A 21,130-nucleotide genomic window follows, 5' to 3' on the forward strand; every position below is an offset into this window, starting at 1 on the left:
GTAAAGGGGGCATGGTGGAACAGCTGGCATGAGGTCCCCAGTGGCAAAAGTCAGAGCAGGCCCCTGGCTGCTTTAACTTCCTTCAGCACCAGGCAATGAGGATTCTGCAATAAGCAACCACGTGTAAATGGGGGAAAGTAACTGAGATAAAGTCTATTGGGTTTTTATTACCTCATCAGTTTTAATAATCTAGAGCAGTGGTTCTCAAACTGTGGGCAGGACCCCAAAGTGGGTCGTGACCCCATGTTAATGGGGTTGCCAGGGCTGACTTAGACTTGCTGGGGCCTGGGGTTAAAGCTGAAGGCTGGGCGGTGGGTCTCAGGTTACAGGCCTTCTGCCTGCGGCTGAAGCCTTTTGGCTTTGCCAGCCCCCTCCCTCTCAGGATGGTGCGGCTTCGGCTTTGACACACACACACTGCCCAGGGTGGTGGGGCTTGGCTGGGCTCAGGTTTTGGTGCCCCCTCCTGGGGTCGTGTAGTAATTTTTGTTGTCAGAAGAAGGTCGTGGTGCAATGAAGTTTGAGAACCCCTGATCTAGAGTGTTGTTAGTGAGAGGTTGGATCATATTTTTATAAATAAGTTTTATATTCATGGAGTCCGTAAGTGCAATTTTCAGCTCAGTGCTAAGAGAAAAGGTCATTGACATTAGGAACATATGTGTCTCATGCAGTGACAATGTGTTGACAGTCCATATGAGTTTTCTACTTATTTTTGGCAAGCCCTAAATTATAAAATTCCTCTTCTGAACTGGGAAATGACTAAAGACTTTTGCATTTGTAAGGTTATGTGTGTGTGTGTGTAACTTGATTAGCATTAATGGTAGCAGAAACCAAATGGAGACTGTCCCTCCCATCATGTGATCTACTCTGTCACGGGGAAACCAGCAGAAACGTACAATTACAGCTTCAACTTTTTCAGACAAATTACCATGTGTGAACTCTCAGGCAGTCAGGCTAACACTGAGATCAAGGTATTTTCAACGCTTTTCAGAGCACTGCACAGTTCATGCTGATGACATCAATAATCATTGTTCACAAACAAAGGAGTAAGCAAAAGTAGGCCATATTGACTTCTGCTCTGATAGAAACACCCAGTGGAGGAGTGCTAAGGAGGATCGAATGTTTACTTAATGGGCAAAATAACTGTCAAGCTTCTAAGTGAGTAGTAATAACTATAGATATCTGAAACATTAGGGCCCTGATGCATCATAGTCAAGCCTCACTGTGAAATAAATGTGCAAAGAACGAAGGGCCATTCAGTAGGAACTGAGCCTCTCTACTTAATGGCAGAATTCAACTCTATGGGCCAAAATCTCAGCCAGTGTAAATTTGGCATAGCTTCATTTACATCAGTGGAGCTATGTAGTTCACGCCAGCTGAGTATCTGGCCCTGTCTGTTTATAAAGTATAAAATAAGAAAACAATCATATATAATTGTACATACATAATGCTGGTCATCCCTTGATCTCAAAGCAGCTCAGAAAGGAGGGCACATAAAGATGGGGGGTACTGGGCACCGAGAGGGGAAGTGACTTGTCTGAGGTCACCCAGCAGTTCAATATCAGAGCCAGGCATAAGACCGTGATTCCCAGAGCAATGCTTTATTCACTGGACCACTGCCTCCAGTGCATATTTCATAACATTTGATACGTTGCTCAGGAATAAGAGATGTCTCCTTATCCTTCTAGAAAGTTATAACAGTAGCATATATCAAAAGCAGTCATGTTAGGCTCAGTCCCACTTCAAATTATGGTCCTTTAGGAGCCTGTTTCTCCCCCCGCCCCCCAGTGATCACAAAGAGAAAATTTAAAGATGAGTCGTCTTAGTTCTAACATCTAAAAACTCTGGCCCAGATTCCGAGCCATAGCTGTGTTAGAGTCCTAGAGTGACAAGGGACAGCAAGACAGAGAGAGCATTAGCTTACCATGACATCCTTCAATAGATGCTGCTATGACACAGGGGTTGCAACAACCACCTGTAGCCCTGAGGACTTTCTATAACTAAGGATAATCATTGTAGCAGCAGAGTCAATCCCATTCTTTAGAAGTAACCACCAATGCCCATTTTATTGTGATCTGTTGGCAGAGGTTTTTTCCCCCTATATCTTTTGTGTTTTGAAATAAACAGGAACCCAATCCTGCTCTCACTTGTAGCTTTAAAAAAAAATGTATTTATGTAAGAGAGTTAGGTCTTGCCTGCACTTAAAAGTTTTGCCACTTTCATCATGCCAACCTAGTGCTTTGAGATATACTGATAAAAACTGCATATAAGAGCTAGGTATTATTATTATCATTATTGGTGTCATTTCAGTTATGCTGATATAAAAGTGCTTATGTCAGTTGCTCTTATTCCAGTTTGGTGGAGCAAGATAAGCTGTACTGATATAAAGCATCTTTATACCAGTATAACTTCATCTACACTGAGCTTTTTATTGGCATAACAATGTCGGCAAACTATCACTCCGCAATAACATTATTACGCCTACAAAACTTTAAGTCAAAGCAATTATGTTGTCCTGGAAAAGCATTTTTACAGACATTCCCAATGGCTTGGTTAGTTAAAAGCACTTAGCCAACAATGTTCTGCAAGTATACAGTATAGCGGTGCCTCTTGCCAGGAATTATTACCATTGTGATATGTGTGCTTATCACTGCACTTAAAACTGATAAGTTTAGCATTGCGGTCTGAGAGTGTATGTAACAAGTAGAATCCATTATGAACTCCATTTTGATTCATGTACACAATGGTATGTCTTAGGTCATGTAGCCATTTGAGTGACATGAATGATGTACAGAAATATCCGGTATCCCATACAAGACCAAGCGATTAGCAGTAGGGCCCATTGGTTCTTGTTAAAACTTTTAATGTTGACAGAAAGCAAGTCAGAGAGTGCTTTATGAGCAGTTGAGATTCTGCTAAATGTTGCACTAAAAGAGAATAAGGCATGGCAATTTGGCAACTGGGCTGTCATTTCAGCAGCCTTGAACACCTGCTAAGATCCATAATGCCTATAATGGCATAATGCAACATGTTAGCACATGGCATAGACAACCCCCTCCTCCTGTCAGGCAATACTGAGTGTCTTACCAAAATACATCCCTAACTTCGGATATTTCTTCAAAGAAGCATAGCAGATAGTATTTTCCTTGTTTTCTTTACATATTCCTGGTACAGTTCTTCCTTTCTGTTTCTTCCACCTATCACCGTAGTCACAAGTGTCTTCCAGTGCTGAATAAAGCAAAGGAAAATTCCATTAAGTGGCCATACTTCTCCCTTCTCTCCAGGAGGCGGTGGGAATTAAATCTCTGTGTGAACTTTCAACTTCCTCTCCTTAGTGGAGGTAGTTGCTGCTGTTGTGGGACAACTAGGTTCAGGAGTTCTGCACTTAGTTGTGAAGGTAGTGAAGTGTGTGGTTCATTTCAGCTATTCACAGCCTATGATTACTTGCCTGCTCTCTGATTGGAAGATCACATTTCATCTGCACCACATCACCATTGGAATCGATGGAGCAATGTCTCTTGCAGCTGGTCTCTCTGAAAGCAGATGTTGGGGCAAAGTAGCTGATGTATCCTGAAGGCCCAGGAGGCAGCAGGAGGGAACCAAGCTCCCCCCATTCGCCAGAAGCTGGCAGCAGTAAGAGAACATGAAGGTCCTGGGCATTGATATGTAGGAGGAGAGGACAGTTATCGGGGGAGGCAGGGGAGGCCCCACAGCTGGCTGGGTCAGTAACACTTAAACCGAAGTCTATAATTTCTATGCGGCTCAAACTCCCTCCCCCACCTCAAATTATTTGATGCCATCATGAATTCCTAACAAGCCATGTAGCTATTGGCTCAATCAGGTGGCTTTACATCAAGGCAAAGAGATGAGTAAAACTAGGGTTATTATAGGTTCCCACGTTATGTTGCAATTAGAAAGCATAATGAACCTTCTGTGATGCTAAAAATATACTAGTTTGTCACAGTGAAACAGGCAATCAAGTGGGCCCTTGATCTCATCAACATTAAGCTCGGTGTTTCCAGGAGGAGTTCTCATGAGCTATGATTTTATCCAGCGGGTTGATCCATTTACCAGTTTAATCTAACCTCTCTGAACTTAAGCGTTCCATTATCTGTTAGAAAATAATTAGAAGCTGCAAGCTGAAGTCTGCATACACAGAGATCCTTGGGAGTCCCCAAGCTCATTGAGATGAAGACAGTTTGACTGATGCTGGTCAGCCAATATTGGGCCAGAAGCTAATAATAGAAGGCAAATGCTGCTTAGCTACATGAGAAAGTTAGCTTGGGAAAAATTAAACTGAAGGGTTTGGGATTTATGGTTAGAAATAAATGTTCCATTCTCATTTGTTTCGTGGTAAGAGAACTGCAAGGGGAGTCAGTCTGTTTTATGACTTTATAATTAAGATCTAGGGAGCTTCTTGACTTCAGCCAGACTTATTGTTGTTCCCTGCGACCCCCAGGAATAGCCAGCCAGCAGTGACCAGGCGAGTGTTTGTTAAGCGATATGTGACGATAGTAATTAAAATTGTCCAGTGAGTTAGCAAGTGCCACATCTACCGAGTACGTGGCAAATACATTAAAGCTGCATTGAGGGGTGGCGTTGCTTATAATGAGAGAGAAAAGATGACGGTTTGTCCAGCCTAAAGAACTAAATTAATAAGGCCACCAATCTGCTGCTTTAACTGCAGAATGAAAGAGAAGAGGTTTCTCTGAAAATGTAGGCATCTTTTATAGCAAAGGCAAACTGTTCTGTTTTGTAAGGCTCATGCTGTGAGTGGGCACTGTTCATTGCTGAACCAATATTCGCTTTACAAGTTTGAAGTGAATAGTCACCAGCTGAAACAGAGAAGGTGAAATAAAGTGCCCTTCAAAGGCCTAAAGTGAGAAGCTGTCAGACTTCAACTATTATTTCACGCAAAAGGGTGGCGTGGCCCTTCAGGACAAATCACACCATTTTTTGTGTAGAGTGGCTAGATAAGTGTGTGAGAAGCACTTTGGAGATGCAGATAGGCTCTATCTTCTCATCGCAGTTCCCACCTTTCTGTGTTTTTCAGTATTTGTGCTGGGTTGGGAAGCAGGTTTAAGAGTTTGGACTCTCAGCACTGTCCCTTGCCAACCATTCTATGGTCCTTATCCTTTAAGGAGCTCCATATGGGCAGCCCTGCGAGCTCACAGGGAACCTCACTGACGAGGCCCATGGGTCCTCTCATATCAGGATCCTTGAAGGATCATAGCCTGTATTACTACATAGCTTGCAGTGGAAAGAAATAGTGTCTCTGTTGCATCCTTCTGAATCATGATTTGTTCCCAACGCCATCCCTGTTCCTTGGCAAAGATCGCAGCGCATTTCTAGATTCGCCTCAGGAAACTAGCTCATCTCCCCATTAAATGTTGAAAGCATCACCTCAGCCACTCTGCCAGTCCCTGCTCATCTGGAAAAGCGTTGCGACATTACTGTAATTGGGTGTTCCACTTTGTAGTGCAATTTGCTGCCTGCACACGAAATGCAGCCGCATTGAATGCTGAGCCCCGTTTTAAAGTGCAGCTTAATGAATGGATCAGGAGTTTCCATAACAGTTTGCCATTTTCTTTTGTCTTTCTCTTCCACTTTCTATGCATGCATCTTTCTTTTAAACTGGTTTTAGTGGTCCCCAAAAGAGTGCCTACTAATGAGAAGCAACACCACAGCAGTCTGCCCAGCATGACTAGGCTTCTGATAGCCTCCAAAGAGTGTTGTGTTCACCCCGTGATGCTGAGTTATTAGAAGGAAGAAAGCCCCCCAAGCCCTTGATTGCAGATCCCCTTTTGTGCAGTCCCCCTTGCCCTCCCGCTTTACACATACAGAAAGTGTAACCGCTTTGAAGAGGAACCTGTTTGCCTGTCACTTCCAGGCACAGAAACTCGCTGTGACTGCAATTACAATTTCCAACTTATCCAGAGGTGCCAGAAATCAAGCTGTCCTTGAGAGCTATACACACGCCATGCACAAGCCCCCTAGAGTGGCAGCCACCGCGAAAGCTGGAAGTCTGATCCCTGCTGAAGGTTAACTGCTTTTAGACATTTAACGGGAACTGTTTCAAGGCCATGTTCCTTTTTATTTCTGCCTTCACTGGCAATTTCCTCTTTAAATATTTACTTACCCCAGTAATCTTTTCTTCCATAGTATTATTTTTGTAAGGTTCTTGAGGAAATAGCATGCCTATTTACAGACCGAGGATAACGTGTGAGCACAGACAGAGCAGGCTAGGCTGGTCGGATACAATCCTTTGGCATAACGTTCTAATGGAAAAACATAGCAAGAGAGAGTTTGCTTCCTACAGATGATGAAAGTTAGAAAAATACCAGAGGAGAAGTCCTGGCCCCATGAAATCAGTGTGCGTTTTGCTATTGACTTCAGTGGGGCCAGGATTTCAGCCCAGAAGGTTGACGGGGTGGCATTGGTTTTTAAGGGAGAGCTGCACACATGGCTGTGTTTTAGGTATTCAGTCTAATGTTCCTTTCCTACTCTCCTGGATGATTGTAAAGGCAGTCCACCTTATTTATTTATTTGTGTTACAGCAATACTCAGAGCCCCTGACCAGGATCAAGGCCCCACTGTGCTAGGTGCTGTCTAAACACACAGTAAGAGACAGTCTCTGCCCCCAAAGAGACAAAGGATGGTAGGGTGGAAAAGAAAAGTAAAGGTAACATTGTGTGAGCAGACACATCCCACTCAAATTCAGGAGACAAAAACTGACGCTGTTAAAACTTTTATTTTCCTAGTTGGACTCCCGTCCTGGTGCTGAACATTTTTAATTATTATTTATTAGTATTATTATCTTATTTTTATTGCATTAATTATTTATATTACCATACACCTAGGAGCCCTAGTTGTGAATCAGGACCCCATTGTGCTAGACACTGTAAAAAAGGACCTTGACCCTTCTAGTTCTCAGCATTTTGCTGAAGACCATTGCTATATATTAGAGATGGTCTGGATCCAGACAGTTCTGATCCAGATTCAAATTTTCCCAGGATTTCAGTGTCTTCCATCTGGATCTGAATTTTGAGGGGCTGACCTCATCAGTTTTAAGGTCTCTACTACACCTTCCTGTGAAGGAAGGAGGAAGGGTGCATGCTGGGATGGTCTTACTGCTAGATCAACCAAGTGGCAACTGTTAGGTTGGTACGTCCACAAATACACAACAAGGCAGTCAGATCTTTACATCGCCCTTAGTCCAGCAAGCAACGCATGATAGAGAGTATTGGGATTTTGCGTATATTGTTCCTGACATCTTAAAATGCAACTAAAATTACAGAAGTGAATTATGCCAAAAAATAGTAAAACAGGAGACATAATTACCAAACAATGTTTCACATATTTACTGTGAGCAGAAATTGACAAAAAACATACAACTTCAAAGTTGACTTAGGCACCAAGAACTGGGCAATTAGTGCCAACACATCACAATAAGAAACTGAAAGCCTATATTTAAGAACTTTCTATTATTTAGGAATTTTCTCTGCATGCCTCCTGCTCACATTAGCAATACGAAGTAGACACAGTGATGTTTCAATTTCTAAAGGGTAATGTATATGCCAGATTGCTGCTGCATTGACAGTAAATGAAGTTTTTATGGGCTCTCTGTTAATAATACAAGGTATTATTTTCATCGACTTCAACATAATAACTTCCAGACAAGCCACTGTTGGTTCAAGGTTAACCGTCAGTCAATCAGTATTTGATGAAAGCCAAGGAGGAATGTCTTGATATTTAAGCCAACCAAGCAGGCTGTGAAAACTTATGTATGTGCCAGCTAAGCAATTTTTGAAGCGTGGTTCTGTGTGACTGTACTGCCCCTTTGGCGCTGAGTTATTGCATTACAGGTTTTTCATGATAACAGATTGATATACTGAATACTAGCACTAGACTATTCCTCACAAATCAGCAACAATGCAGAAAATACTTGAGGACGAAGAGTGCTGAAGGACCACTGCTATATTTGCCATTCTTGGTGTGATATTGTAAAAGTGCCCTACATTTAAAAGGCGGTCAACTTTAGATTAAGGAAAGACAGAGATTTTTGTTGTGATGAAAAAAAATCAAAGTTTATAAGAACTATGAATATGAGAGCCACACTATGTTATTTATAGGTTTCAGAGTATCAGCCATGTTAGTCTGTATCAGCAAAAAGAACAGGAGTACTTGTGACACCTTAGAGACTAACAAATTTATTTGAGCATAAGCTTTCATGGGCTATAGCCCACTTCAACGGATGCATAGAATGGAATATACAGTAAGAAGATATTTATACATACAGAGAACATGAAAAGGTGGAAGTACCCATACCAACTGTAAGAGGCTAATTAATTAAGAAAAGCTATTATCAGCAGGGGAGAAAAAACTTTTGAAGTGATAATCAAGATGGGCCATAAATATCTTCTTACTGTATGTCCCATTCTATGCATCTGATAGCCCACAAAAGCTTATGCTCAAATAAATTTGTTAATCTCTAAGGTGCCACAAGTACTCCTGTTCTTTATGTTATTTATAGAAATTGCAAGAATAGGAAAGAATATAAGCTCTACGTGTGCTTGATTAAATGCCAGTTTCACCATCTATTGTGCCTTTAAATTCTTCCCAAAACTCTCAGTTTGGAATACTTCTTCAGAGCAGGGGAACTGATTTATCTGCCCGCTAGTCAATGAGAGATGACAATTTTTCTTTGTCTAGTTGCTGATTCCTGGCAGTTCTGATCTATCAAAGATAACATTGATTGGCCTATAAAAATAAAAGAATTAAGATCCGCTTATATAAAAATATTCACTCTATTGACTAACACTGATAGGCAAAAGATGTGGACAGTTGACTGTCAAATTGTTGTATTGTAAGAAATAGGATTGGTAAATCCATTCGATGCACGAGTTTCTGATAACTTCTGTAACATTCTACTTATATCTTCATAGACATAACTGGAGTTAGTAGGATATATTGCAGTGAAGATGAGATCATAATCTGTCTGACACTAATTGGTGTTTTCTTAAACCTAAGCCAGCACCACTGAAGTAAATAGAAGTTGTACCATTGATTTTAGTGGGAGCAGGGCCAAACTGTAAAAAAAGGGTTGCTGTTCGGTGTGTTTACATAGATTATTGTTGTTTGTATAATGTAGCATCTAGAGGCCTCAGCTAAGATCAGAACTCCATTGCGCTATACTGAAGAGTTTATAGCCTTAACAGCCAAGACAGTTGGCGTTTGGAAGGAAGTGTTATCATCTTCATCCCTATTTTAGAGAGAGAAAACTGACATTGAATCCAGATCTCATAAGTCTCAGAGCAAATTCCTTTACCACGAAACTGTCTTTTTTCTCTGGATTGAACATGCACAGCTGTCTGTGAATCTAGATCACTGAATGATATTGGCAAGTTCCTAGCAGTGAGGTGATTTGGAAACTAACTTCCTAAAACGTTTTTGAGAGATACGTTTTCTAATGTTCATGATAATATAAATGTGTATGAAGTGGTAATAGTTCTAATCAGAAATAATTACAGGGAAAGGAACTAGTCTGCTATTAGTCCGGAATCAGTTATTATTTGTGGGAGAATTTATATTTTACAAATTGTACTGTTGATAATGATTTTGTTTTACCTAATATAAACCTAAACGTTTGAAAAGGGAATGTTTTTAAGAGTTCTTGGTACTAAAATTCCTTGGACATACACTTCACGCACAAAACGGCAGCTATACAAGGCTCTCTGTGAAACAAAGCTGATTTTTCTGGTCAAACAGGTATAGAAACCTGCATTCTAGAATAACTAACATGGATTTCTATCACTCACAATGCTTGCTGCAAAAGCCTGGTATTTTAAATAAGTTGGAGCACAGTTGATATAACAGGCAAGCTGTATATAGCAACAGGGGAAATTAGGGGTTCTTATCTGTGCCTTACTTATAAGGTGATTGAAATTGGATCCTAAAGCATTCTGCTTTAATGCAGAAAATCAAGTTTTAATTGGATAGACAAACTTTTATTGCACAAATCAAAATTAACTAATGGCCAGATAGACCAGGGCCCAAGTGTTATCTTAGCTCTGAGCACTGTAGGCGTGATCAAAATGTTTAAGAAAAAAGAGGTAATTACTTAGATCACGGAGATGTGATACTAAATTGCTTCTGAAAAGCGTGGTATTAGTGGTCAATAGCGTCTTCCAGGGTGTTCATTAATCAGTTCGCAAAGTTACATACTGTGATATGGAACAATATCGATGCACTGCCATGAAACATCTGAGCTGTAGTGAAACAACTGTTGATCTGTTTGAAACCTGAGTCGTCAGCAAATGAGGTCTGTTTTAAATCAGCACCAGTTAAAGAAGCATACCATGCTTTGATATTGAGTGATATCAACACAAGTGCTAGGATGACCTTTAGCCTGAATACCTTAAAAATATACCCTGGTATTGCTGACACTTCTTATGCTCAAATTTTACCCTCCATTTGAGTTTAATAGGAGTTCCACATGTGTAGGCCAAAGGCAGAATTTAGCCCTTAGTAAATTTATATTCTGCAGCTAGTCCACCTCAAGCCATTGTTTTGTTAAGTGAAGCAGAATTGGAGTAGGTAAGTGCTTGGATGGAGACATCTGGGGACAAAATAGGTACTATAAGAATGGTGCTAGTGATAAAGCTGGTCAGAAAACAGGGAAGAGAGGAGTACACATGGCAGGAGGAGTGAAGCTGATGTGAAAAGACTGAGCAAGTAGGTGGGTGGGAGGTTCTGGCTTCTTGTCTTGATGGTTCAATAAAACCAATATTTGAACTGGTAAAAAAAAAATGAGGGCTTAAACTTTAGAACATTTAAATTTCAGAAAAAATATTTCCATGATTTTTAAGAACAAATTCCATTGAAAACTGTTATTTGTTTACACTTAAACCTTCCTCTGCAATGTTTGCAACACAAATATGACACTCTTGTGACAGCGCGTGAGGACCTGAACATGAAATTGTCTAGAACCGAAAATGAAACTGTGAAGCCTGTTTTGATTTCTCAGAGGCAAGACATGAAGCAATGTGCTATGGCAATAAGTATATTCAGTCCCCCTGTCCCACCCCAACTTTTTTAGTTTTAATATTGATAATAACCTTAATTGTGGGGTTAAAAAAAACAGAGCTTTTAAGTATCTGGTCATAAGGTCAAGCTTTCCTGTGGTCTAAGAAAATTACCTGAAGTTGACTTTTTCAAGGTAACATCCCAAGACTCTTCAGAAGGTTTGAGAACTTGACAAATGTTTTCCTTTGAGACACTGTCATCTCTCTTCTTACATTAAAAACAAACAAAAAAAGCAGTAACTCTCTGCTGCTGAAAGGTTTACAGCTAAAACAATGAAAATATTTATTAACTGGTCAATTATGATTGGGTTTTGTCCTGTTGTTGTAATGATGAAGATTAATGTTTTTAGACAATGTACTTTTGAAAGTGTTTTGCTATTAGCACTAGGTAGTTCTCACCAATCAAAACCAAAAGCAATTGTCTTTCTCAATTTTTTTCTGGAAATAATAGTTGATTTCACAAGCTGAAAGAAAACCCTTTGTCCGTAAGTTTGTGAAATTGTCAGAACAGCCATGCATACAATTTTACATGGGAAAAAAAATCTGTAAAATGTTTCACTTCCTTCACAAAATTTTGCCATATCAAAGTGAAACCCAGAAACTTGCAGAGCATAACAGTAGGTCAAATTTCCATCTTGCCGCATCATTGCAGGGGCTGGAATTGAATGTAAAACTGCTTAACTTCAGTGTGTTAAATCTGGATTATTGTCCTAAACTTCAGAGGTCCCTAGCAGTACAACTCCCCATAGGGGCCATGATTTGTAACACCAGCCTTAGTTGGGTGGTCTGTGGGAATTTTTGGCTATGCTGTATCTGGGCTGACGGACTTGGTCATGTGTCAGCATGGGTCTTGCTGTTAAGGTTTGATTCTAGTTAGTCTTTCACATAATTGTCTGAAAGTTGGACTCAGTGATCTGGAAAGCTGATGCATGTAAGCCACTGTAGCGTGACACTTTTAGGAGAAGGTCTAATTTAAGCAGTCCTGCTGTTATGTAATGCAATCAATGGCAATTTGTAAACTCTCAGCTGGAACACTTAACTCACATTTGTGGTGAATTCGGTTCTACCTGTGATCGCTACACTGATCTGAAAAGAGCACAGGCACAGGTCAAAAGCATATCTTCATAAATGCAAATGAAGGTGCCAGTATTTTCTGTCTCAAAATATTGACTTTGGCTGTTGCAGTGTGAAATAAGCTGGGCCCACAGGTTTGTGTGATGGTTGACAAGGTATTCAGAAATGCTGCGAAAGGTTAGCACAGCTGGAGTTTTGCTCATGCTGTCATCTAGTTGAAAATCCTCTAAACGTATTTTGAATTAAGGAGTCATGCTAGAGAAGTGATAAGTAAACAAGCAGAGGAGAACGGGCAATGAGAGTCTAGAACAAAATACAAATATTGTTTTTTTCCCTCCCAAAGGGAATGAAATATCACAGACTGCTATATAGAATTCCCAACCTCACCCACCAAAATTACTGTACTTTCTTCTGTGGGACAGGCCTGTCATTAAAACATGGTGCTGAGGAAGATCTAGGCTCCATTCCCAGTTCTGCCACAGACTTGCTGGATGACCTTGGGCAAATCTCTTAACCTCTCTCTGGGCCAGATCCTTTAAATAGGTGAAATACCACATAGCTCATTTGAAATTGATGGAGTTACAATTTACACCAGCTGGGGACCTGGCCAAGGGGGGTGGGGGGTGTCTATGCTCAGATTACCTACATGTAAAATAGGAGTAATACTGAACTGTTACGAGTCAGCAGTCTGTAAGACAGTGGGACCTACTCACTGGCCAGTGCATCAAATATAAATCTTCCAACAGCAGCAGAATTCCAGTCCCTTTCTTCAGGGATGGGTTTGTTTTTCAAAACAAGAACAGTCCAAAAACACCAGGTACATTTATTCGCCTCTCCCACATTGGTGTTTGGTCTCTGCTCACAAAGCAGGTATTTGCCAGCCAGGCCTTCCAAATAGCTGATGTGAAGAGTGTCCCTTCAGCACCTTCACTCAGACCTTGGATCTCCTGTGGGAAGCCTCCTTCTCCCTGCAAGTCTCTCCGTAACTGAGCTGTGTGCTGGCCTTTGATCTGAGGACTGTCTAAGCTTCAGGCTACCACCTAAATTCCTGACCTCAAACCCATCACCTGGGAGAGAGACGATTAGGCAGAGGCGGGGCTAAACCCGCCTCCCTTAAAGAGCTGTCACACTCCCTGACAGGCTATTATGAGGTTTTGATCGTCTATAAAGTGCTGTGAGCTCTCTCCAGGGAAAGTATAACAGAAACGCAAAATGGTTGTAGTATGGTTTTCTGAGGACGACATACAGTGTATAGTTCCATAGTTCAATGTTTCTAAAAGCTCTGGGATATATATATATGGCAGCAGTTCTGAATGTTATACTGCAGAAATCAAGTGAATGGAATTGTATTCTTCTAGTGTTTGCCTCTGGGTATTCTTTACAGTGTTCTACCTACTACAAGAGAGATACTTGCTTCTAGCTTTTCCTCTCATGAGCAAGCTTGGAAGCGACAGCCAGTAAGTCCCTCAGCCCGCGCTGCTTCCTGCAGCTCCCATTGACCCAGAGCAGTGATCTGCAACCAGTGGGAGCCGCGATCGGCTGGGCCTGCGGACGGGGCAGGTAAACACACCGTCCTGGCCCGCCAGGGGCTTTCCCTGCACAAGAGGTGACCCCTATTTGAGAAATCCTGTGTTATAGTTACCACTTGGACCAGATCCTGCACTGCACTCAGGACTAAATCGAGAATTGCCTTTCCCCTTGTGGGTTCCTGTACCAGCTGCTCCAAGAAGCAGTCATTTAAAGTATCAAGAACTTTTGTCTCTGCATTTCGTCCTTAAGTGACATGTACCCAGTCAACATGGGGATAATTGAAATCCCCCACTATTATCGAGTTCTTTATTTTGATAGCCTCTCTAATCTCCCTTTGCATTTCATCATCACTATCACTGTCCTGGTCAGGTGGTCGATAATAGATCCCTACTGTTATATTCTTATTAGAACATGGAATTTCTGTCCATAGAGATTCTATGGAACATGTGGATTCATTTAAGATTTTTACTTCAGTTGATTCTATATTTTTTTTAAATATATAGTGCGCCTCCTGTCCCCACACACAACCTGTTCTGTCCTTCTGATATATTTTGTACCCTGGAATGATTGTATCCCATTGATTCTCCCCAGTACACTAGGTTTCTGTGATGCCTATTATATCAATATCCTCCTTTAACACGAGGCACTCTAGTTCACCCATCTTATTATTTAGACTTCTAGCACTTGTGTACAAGCACTTTAAAAACTTGTCCCTGTTTATTTGTCTGCCTGTAATGGGGCAATGACTCATCAGTGTGGTGCCTCCTGCTGGTTGTCCTGGGAATTAGCTCGTCAGCCTCCGTAGCGCCCTCTGTAGTCCAGTGGCTCACCTTGCTGCTGGCCCCAGTGTCCCCCCCGGACCCTGATGCCCCTTCTGCCAGGATTCTGCCACCTGCAGTACCCCGCAGTCTCTCCGGGTCTCCCATTCCCAGGGAACCTCCAACCCCCTCTCCCCACCTTGCCTCAGTATATGGCTACTGCCAATCACTGTCTAGCCCCTGCTCACTGGGGCGGACTGAAATATACGCCATTCATCATAGGCAAAGAGGGGTTTGGACCTGCTGCCTTTGCGTACCCCAGGCTACCCCTCTGTAGTCCCAATACTTGTTCTGGCCTTTTTCAAAGCCTGCAGCCTGGGGGTTCTCCAGGCAGGAGCTCCCCAGCTCCTCTGGCCTTTCCCCAGCCCTGCTCCACTCTAGGTATGTTTGTCAGCTCCCAGGCAGCCAGGCCCTTCTCTCTCAAGAGCTAGGGGGAGAGTCCTCACAGCTCCTGGCTTCCCTGGCCTTTATAAGGCCAGCTATGGTCTGATTGGGGCGTGGCCCCAGCTGTGGCTGTTTCCCCAATCAGCCAAGGCTTGCTGCTCTCCTTAGTAGCAACCCTCTGGCAGCCTCAGCCCTCTCCCAGGGCAGGAGCAGGTGACCACCCCGCTACACTGCCCTTTTCTGATGTGTCCGATTCTTTTTTATGTAAATGTTTCTCATCTGATCTGTTCCATAACTTATCCTCTTCCATCCTATCCTCCTGACTAGAACCCAGAGAATCTCTATCAAAAGACTCTTCTCTAAGAGCAGCCTGTCTGATCCACATGCTCCGCTGCAGCAGTCGGCTTTCCCCCATCTCTTAGTTTAAAAACTGCTCTGCAACTTTTCTAATGTTAAGTGCCAGCAGGCTGGATCCACTTTGGTTTAGGTGGAGCCCATCCTGCCTGTATAGGCTCCCCCTATCCCCAAAGTTTCCCCAGTCCCTAATAAATGTAAACATCATCGTCTCAGCCACACATTAAGACTCTAAAGCTCTGCCTGCCTACCTGGCTATATTTATAGCTATAATATATACATACATATACACACAGACACATATATAGATATTTCTATGTACCACCTCTAAAAACCCATATGAAAAGAATTTGTAGGTTGCAAAGTCAAGTACTTAAGTTAGGAAATGCCAGAGTTATGGTTGCGCCTTGTGCAAGTGCCTAATGATACCGTTTCTAATTACATGAAGTTATACTATTTTCTCCACAGGTCCCCAGCCTAATTTATTGAATGGATTTTCAATATTGTTTTTATCCTCCACAGTCAATTTGTGGCCCCCATCTGTTTGCTGCACATATTCAAACCCTGCACTGCATGCAAAATTATGATTTTCCTTCTGGGCGTTTCTATGGTGCTCTCACCATAGTATCAGAGTGTTTCACAAACACTGACAAATGTATCTTCACAACATTTATTAGGTGGGGAACACAGAGATTAGGGGCAAAATTGTCAGAAAAGTCCACTAATTTAATCAACTTGGGTCATTTAGACCTTTAGATTCACCACACAGATCTTTACTGCTTGAGCTAATGTAGTAGTTGGTAATAGTAGTAGGAATCATAGGACTCCCTGGCCAGTGGATTTCACAGCTATTTGCTGACAGCAGAGGAATGTAGAGACTCAGAACTCCTGGTTTCGATTCCAGGTTTCGGAGGGCACCTGGCATTGGCCACCATCAGAAGATAGGATATTGGGCTAGATGGACCATTGGTCTGACCCGGTATGGCCACTCTTATGTTTTTATGTGTTCGCTAGTATTTAATAGAACATTTTGCTCCTGTGACCGCAACTTATCTCTGACACCCCTCATCTCCTAATCACATTTCTTTTTTATCTCTTGCACCCCTCTGATCCTATCCATACCCCTTGTGACAAAGTTCTTCTTCTACTTTGGTGGGTCCTGCACTTATTGGCAGATTTGCTCGCCTCAGAGATTCAGCATGTGGGTCAGGAAACAGCCCAGAGACCTTCCCCTCTGGTAGAAGCCACAGTCCAGGTCAATTCTTCCTGTGTCTGATCAGGAGTTGGGAAGTTTGGGGGGAACCCGGGCCCGCCCTCTACTCTGGGTTCCAGCCCAGGGCCCTGTGGATTGCAGCTGCCTATAGTGCCTCCTGGAACAGCTGTGCAACAGCTACATCTCCCTGGGCTACTTCCCCATGGCCTCCTCCCAACACCTTCTTTATCCTCACCTCAGGACCTTTCTTCTGGTGTCTGATAATGCTTGTACTCCTCAGTCTTTCAACAATATGTCTTCCCGCTCCTAGTGCCTCTTGCTCCTAGCTCCTCGCATGCACACTACAAACTGAAGTGAGGTTCTTTTTAACTCAGGTGCACTGATTAGCCAGCCTGTCCTAATTGATTTTAGCAGTTTCTTCTTAATTGGCTCCAGGTGCCCTAATTAGCCTGCCTGCCTTAGTTGGTTCCAGCAAGTTCCTGCTTGTTCTGGAACTGCTCTGTTACCTTACCCAGGGAAAAGGGATCTACTTAACCTGGGACTAATATCTGCCTTCTAACACTCTCCTGTAGCCATCTGGTCTGACTCATCACACCTACACCCTGTCCCTTCCCTCTCTGCCACTCCCTACCTATGGCTCTTGCCACCCCATCTCCCCACCATTTCTCACCCTTCAGTCAAATCAGGTGCTTACTCCTCCTTTTGCATGCTGATTGAGTGTGAGCACAGGGAACATTGAGAGTACAGGAGACAGTGGGTCTCTCTGCTTTCAGTATGTGGAGGCTCATAACTTGATCACGTTTGGGAGAATTTCCATGGGGATGGCTAAAGTCATGTCCCAGACACTCCGGCATCTCCCTGATCCAAACAATGATGGCAGCTTTTCAACAAACTGATTGTAGGATTTTTTTTTAATAACCAAAAAGCAATGATTTTTTTCCCTAATTCCATTCTTGGAAAAAATTCAGCTTGAGGCATGGAAAATTTCATCCCAAACAGTTAGTTTGACGAAGTTAAAAGCAACTGAAAACAAGTTCTCATATTGGGAAGTATCAAGCTACCATCACCTTCTATAATAAATGTGTTTTGTATGTATGTATATCTATCTCCCTAAATTTTTTTGTGTAGTCTACGTATGGCCAAGTCAGCTATAAGCTAAAGGTTTAGCGAGGCGTAAGAGGGCATATTAACTAGGAGGTTTTGAGAACAAAATGTGTTGAAAATATATCAGTCTATAATTGGATTCTCCCCGAGGCAGATCAGACATGCACTCTAGGCATGGCTTCTTGCTCTAGCTATTACAGGTATCATAAAATTAATGGAAAAAGAGTATCAACTGTAGTATCTCTGCTGTCACACAGCACACATTTTTGGCTTTCAAAGAAATGCACAGCCCAGTAAAAAAAACAAAACAGCTTTTTAAGTACCCTAAAATTATTTCCATAACAGCGAGCTAGGAAAATTAGCTGGGAAATGGAACTCTAAAGAAGAATTGGGTTCCTTCATTTAAGCTGAAAAACAGTTGGAAGCAACAGAACAAGGAAACAAGTTTTGTTGTTCATTTTTTTGTTTGGTTGGTTTTTCCAGTTTGTAGGACATTGGCAGGAAAAACGTTGACACCAAGAGCCACGTACTTCACTTACTCAGAGAAGTAGAGCTTATCTAAGCACTCTGGACTAAATTAAGCTTGTCCTTGTGAGAGTGCTCTAGACTAGGGAGAGTGTTCCTCCTCCTTTGGTTCAGGAGGGCAGGCATCATCTAACGAGCCCCACAGAAGGCATTTCTGTGTGGGTAACCAAAGGCCCCTCCACCCCATGCACTAGGAAGGCTGCATTTGGAGGAGCACTGGTTACCTCTTTGCAATGTGTGAAAACCCAGTCAGTATTGATATCAGAGTTCAGGAGCTTACCTGCATCCGGACACCAGTCATGCATGAGGTGCATCTCCTTATCCTATCCAACATGGTTCAGGCTCTTGGGAGTCATGGGAAAGTAATAAGTAATACATTGGACCCCTATTCTGTGGTTCTATAATTGGTTTATGGGTAAGAGTGATCAAACCTCTTGTTAGAGGGTGGCAGGATCTACAACCCCTTGTTGAGGTGCAGGGCTCTTCTGAGGACTTGCTGCATGGATAGGAATTAGAACCATGCATAAAGCAGCTTGAATACATTCTGTAGACTCTTGGTGGCTGATGAAGTTGTTAACTCCCACCTGTGTATAGAAGAGGTTGGCCTGACCCTGCAGTGAGAGGAAACTAAGGTCAGAAACTAGGTGGTGCCACAAGAAACCTTAGGAGCAGCGAGGCTGATATTCGTGTTCAGTTGTCAATTATTATTTCACCAGGAAAGCCACCCCCCAGAAAAGGGGTTCAACATTGCCTTATAACTTGTGTGTGCAGTTTTTACTCAGAGCGTAAGGGACTGCTTCCTGCTCACATCTTTGTTCTTCTCTTCCTTCATGAGGGAGATGGAACACAGTGGCCCTGTCTGTGCTGGACTTGCGGCCAAGTTACATGGTTGAGGTTAAAACCGATTTTGACCCTGGCTTGTCTGCCCCGTGTGGCTGGGTCCAGAAACCATTGTAGCTAGAATTTGGGAGTTAGGTGTCCAACTCCTATTGAACCTCAATGTCGTTAGAGTTCCTAAATCCCATAGGCGTCTTTAAAATATCACCCTTAGTCCTCCGTTTGGCTACATGCCCACCCAGCACAGACATATTTTTACTCACCAGCTGTATCTACACAACCGTCCTTCTCATTGGATATGTCGTCATCTTACTAAATGGCCTTAACATTGGGATCAGTGCTGAACATTAATATAACATTGACATTAGTTTTCAGTGTAGGCTGTTTACATAGATCAGAGTTGAGTTTAATATATCTGGCGACAATAATTAAATTCATTAAAAAAAAAAGAGGAGAGAAGCTACTAGTGAGCAACATGACAGATGATTTCTTTATATGAAACACCCTGCATGAACATCAGAATACTAAATGAAAAACAGAGTGCTTAATTCAAGCCACTTGACATTCTCCTTGGGATGAGACTGATGCAGTACAACAACATTGCTGCCAGCTACCTGAGCAAGTAGCCATTTACTGAAGGGAAGTCTTTCTTCACCCACCTTCACCGAACCATAGATTTGGTCTGGCTAGGTCAGTCCCTCTTCTGGTGGACTAAGAGCCCCAGATGAGACTTCTTGTCACTGCAAATGGTCTGTTGTTTTTGTCTAATAGTGATTTAGAGTCCAGTGGACTATAACACCTCAACAGACCTGTCGTTCCTCAAATTCTGACACAAGCAATGACATTATTGAGATTGCAACACTTTGTGACTGATCAAATGTTTTGTCCTCTTCTTTCCCAGCTTTTTCTTTAAGTTGGAAGGACATGTTTTTTCTTAGAGGGAGAGAGAGCGGTTATATCTTGTGGTTAGATTGGGATTCTTGTGATCTGCCTCCAAAATGCCAACTCTGCTGTATCAGAGGGGTAGCCGTGTTAGTCTGGATCTGTAAAAGCAGCAAAGAATCCTGTGGCACCTTATAGACTAACAGACGTTTTGGAGCATGAGCTTTCGTGGGTGAATACCCACTTCGTCAGATGCATGTAGTGGAAATTTCCAGGGGCAATATTACATTGGTGGAACGTGCAGGTGAATGAACCGGTGATGGTGTGGCTGATCTGGTTAGGTCCTGTGATGGTGTCGCTGGTGTAGATATGTGGGCAGAGTTGGCATCGAGGTTTGTTGCATGGATTGGTTCCTGAGCTAGAGTTACTATGGTGCTAGAGTGTGTGCAGTTACTGGTGAGAATATGTTTCAGGTTGGCAGGTTGTCTGTGGCGAAGGACTGGCCTGCCACCCAAGGCCTGTGAAAGTGTGGGATCATTGTCCAGGATGGGTTGTAGATCCCTGATGATGCGTTGGAGGGGTTTTAGCTGGGACTGTATGTGATGGCCAGTGGAGTCCTGTTGGTTTCTTTCTTGGGTTTGTCTTGCAGTAGGAGGCTTCTGGGTACACATCTGGCTCTGTTGATCTGTTTCCTTATTTCCTCGTGCGGGTATTGTAGTTTTGAGAATGCTTGGTGGAGATTTTGTAGGTGTTGGTCTCTGTCTGAGGGGTTAGAGCAGATGCGGTTGTACCTCAGTGCTTGGCTGTAGACAATGGATCGTGTGGTGTGCCCGGGATGGAAGCTGGAGGCATGAAGGTAGGCATAGCGGTCGGTAGGTTTTTCGGTATAGGGTGGTGTTAATGTGACCATCACTTATTTGCACCGTGGTGTCTAGGAAGTGGACCTCCCGTGTAGATTGGTCCAGGCTGAGGTTGATGGTGGGGTGGAAGCTGTTGAAATCATGGTGGAATTTTTCCAGAGTCTCCTTCCCATGGGTCCAGATGATGAAGATGTCATCAATGTAGCGTAGGTAGAGAAGGGCGTGAGTGGACGAGAGCTGAGGAAGCGTTGTTCCAGGTCAGCCATAAAAATATTGGCATATTGTGGGGCCATGCGGGTGCCCATAGCGGTGCCACTGATCTGGAGATATATATTGTCATCAAATTTGAAATAGTTGTGTGTGAGGATAAAGGCACAGAGCTCAGCAACCAGTTGTGCTGTGGCATCATCAGGGATACTGTTCCTGACAGCTTGTATTCCATCTGTGTGTGGGATGTTTGTGTAGAGA

General features: G+C 42.7%; 1 protein-coding gene across 1 annotated transcript in view; it reads left to right on the forward strand.

The window, feature by feature from the left end:
* ERBB4 (erb-b2 receptor tyrosine kinase 4) overlaps positions 1–21,130 on the forward strand; it is a 1,039,775-nt gene that overhangs the window by 852,605 nt on the left and 166,040 nt on the right. The window lies entirely within an intron of this gene.

Source organism: Chelonoidis abingdonii, chromosome 10 (genome assembly GCF_003597395.2).
Source record: "Chelonoidis abingdonii isolate Lonesome George chromosome 10, CheloAbing_2.0, whole genome shotgun sequence".
NCBI classification, from domain to species: Eukaryota; Metazoa; Chordata; order Testudines; family Testudinidae; genus Chelonoidis; species Chelonoidis abingdonii.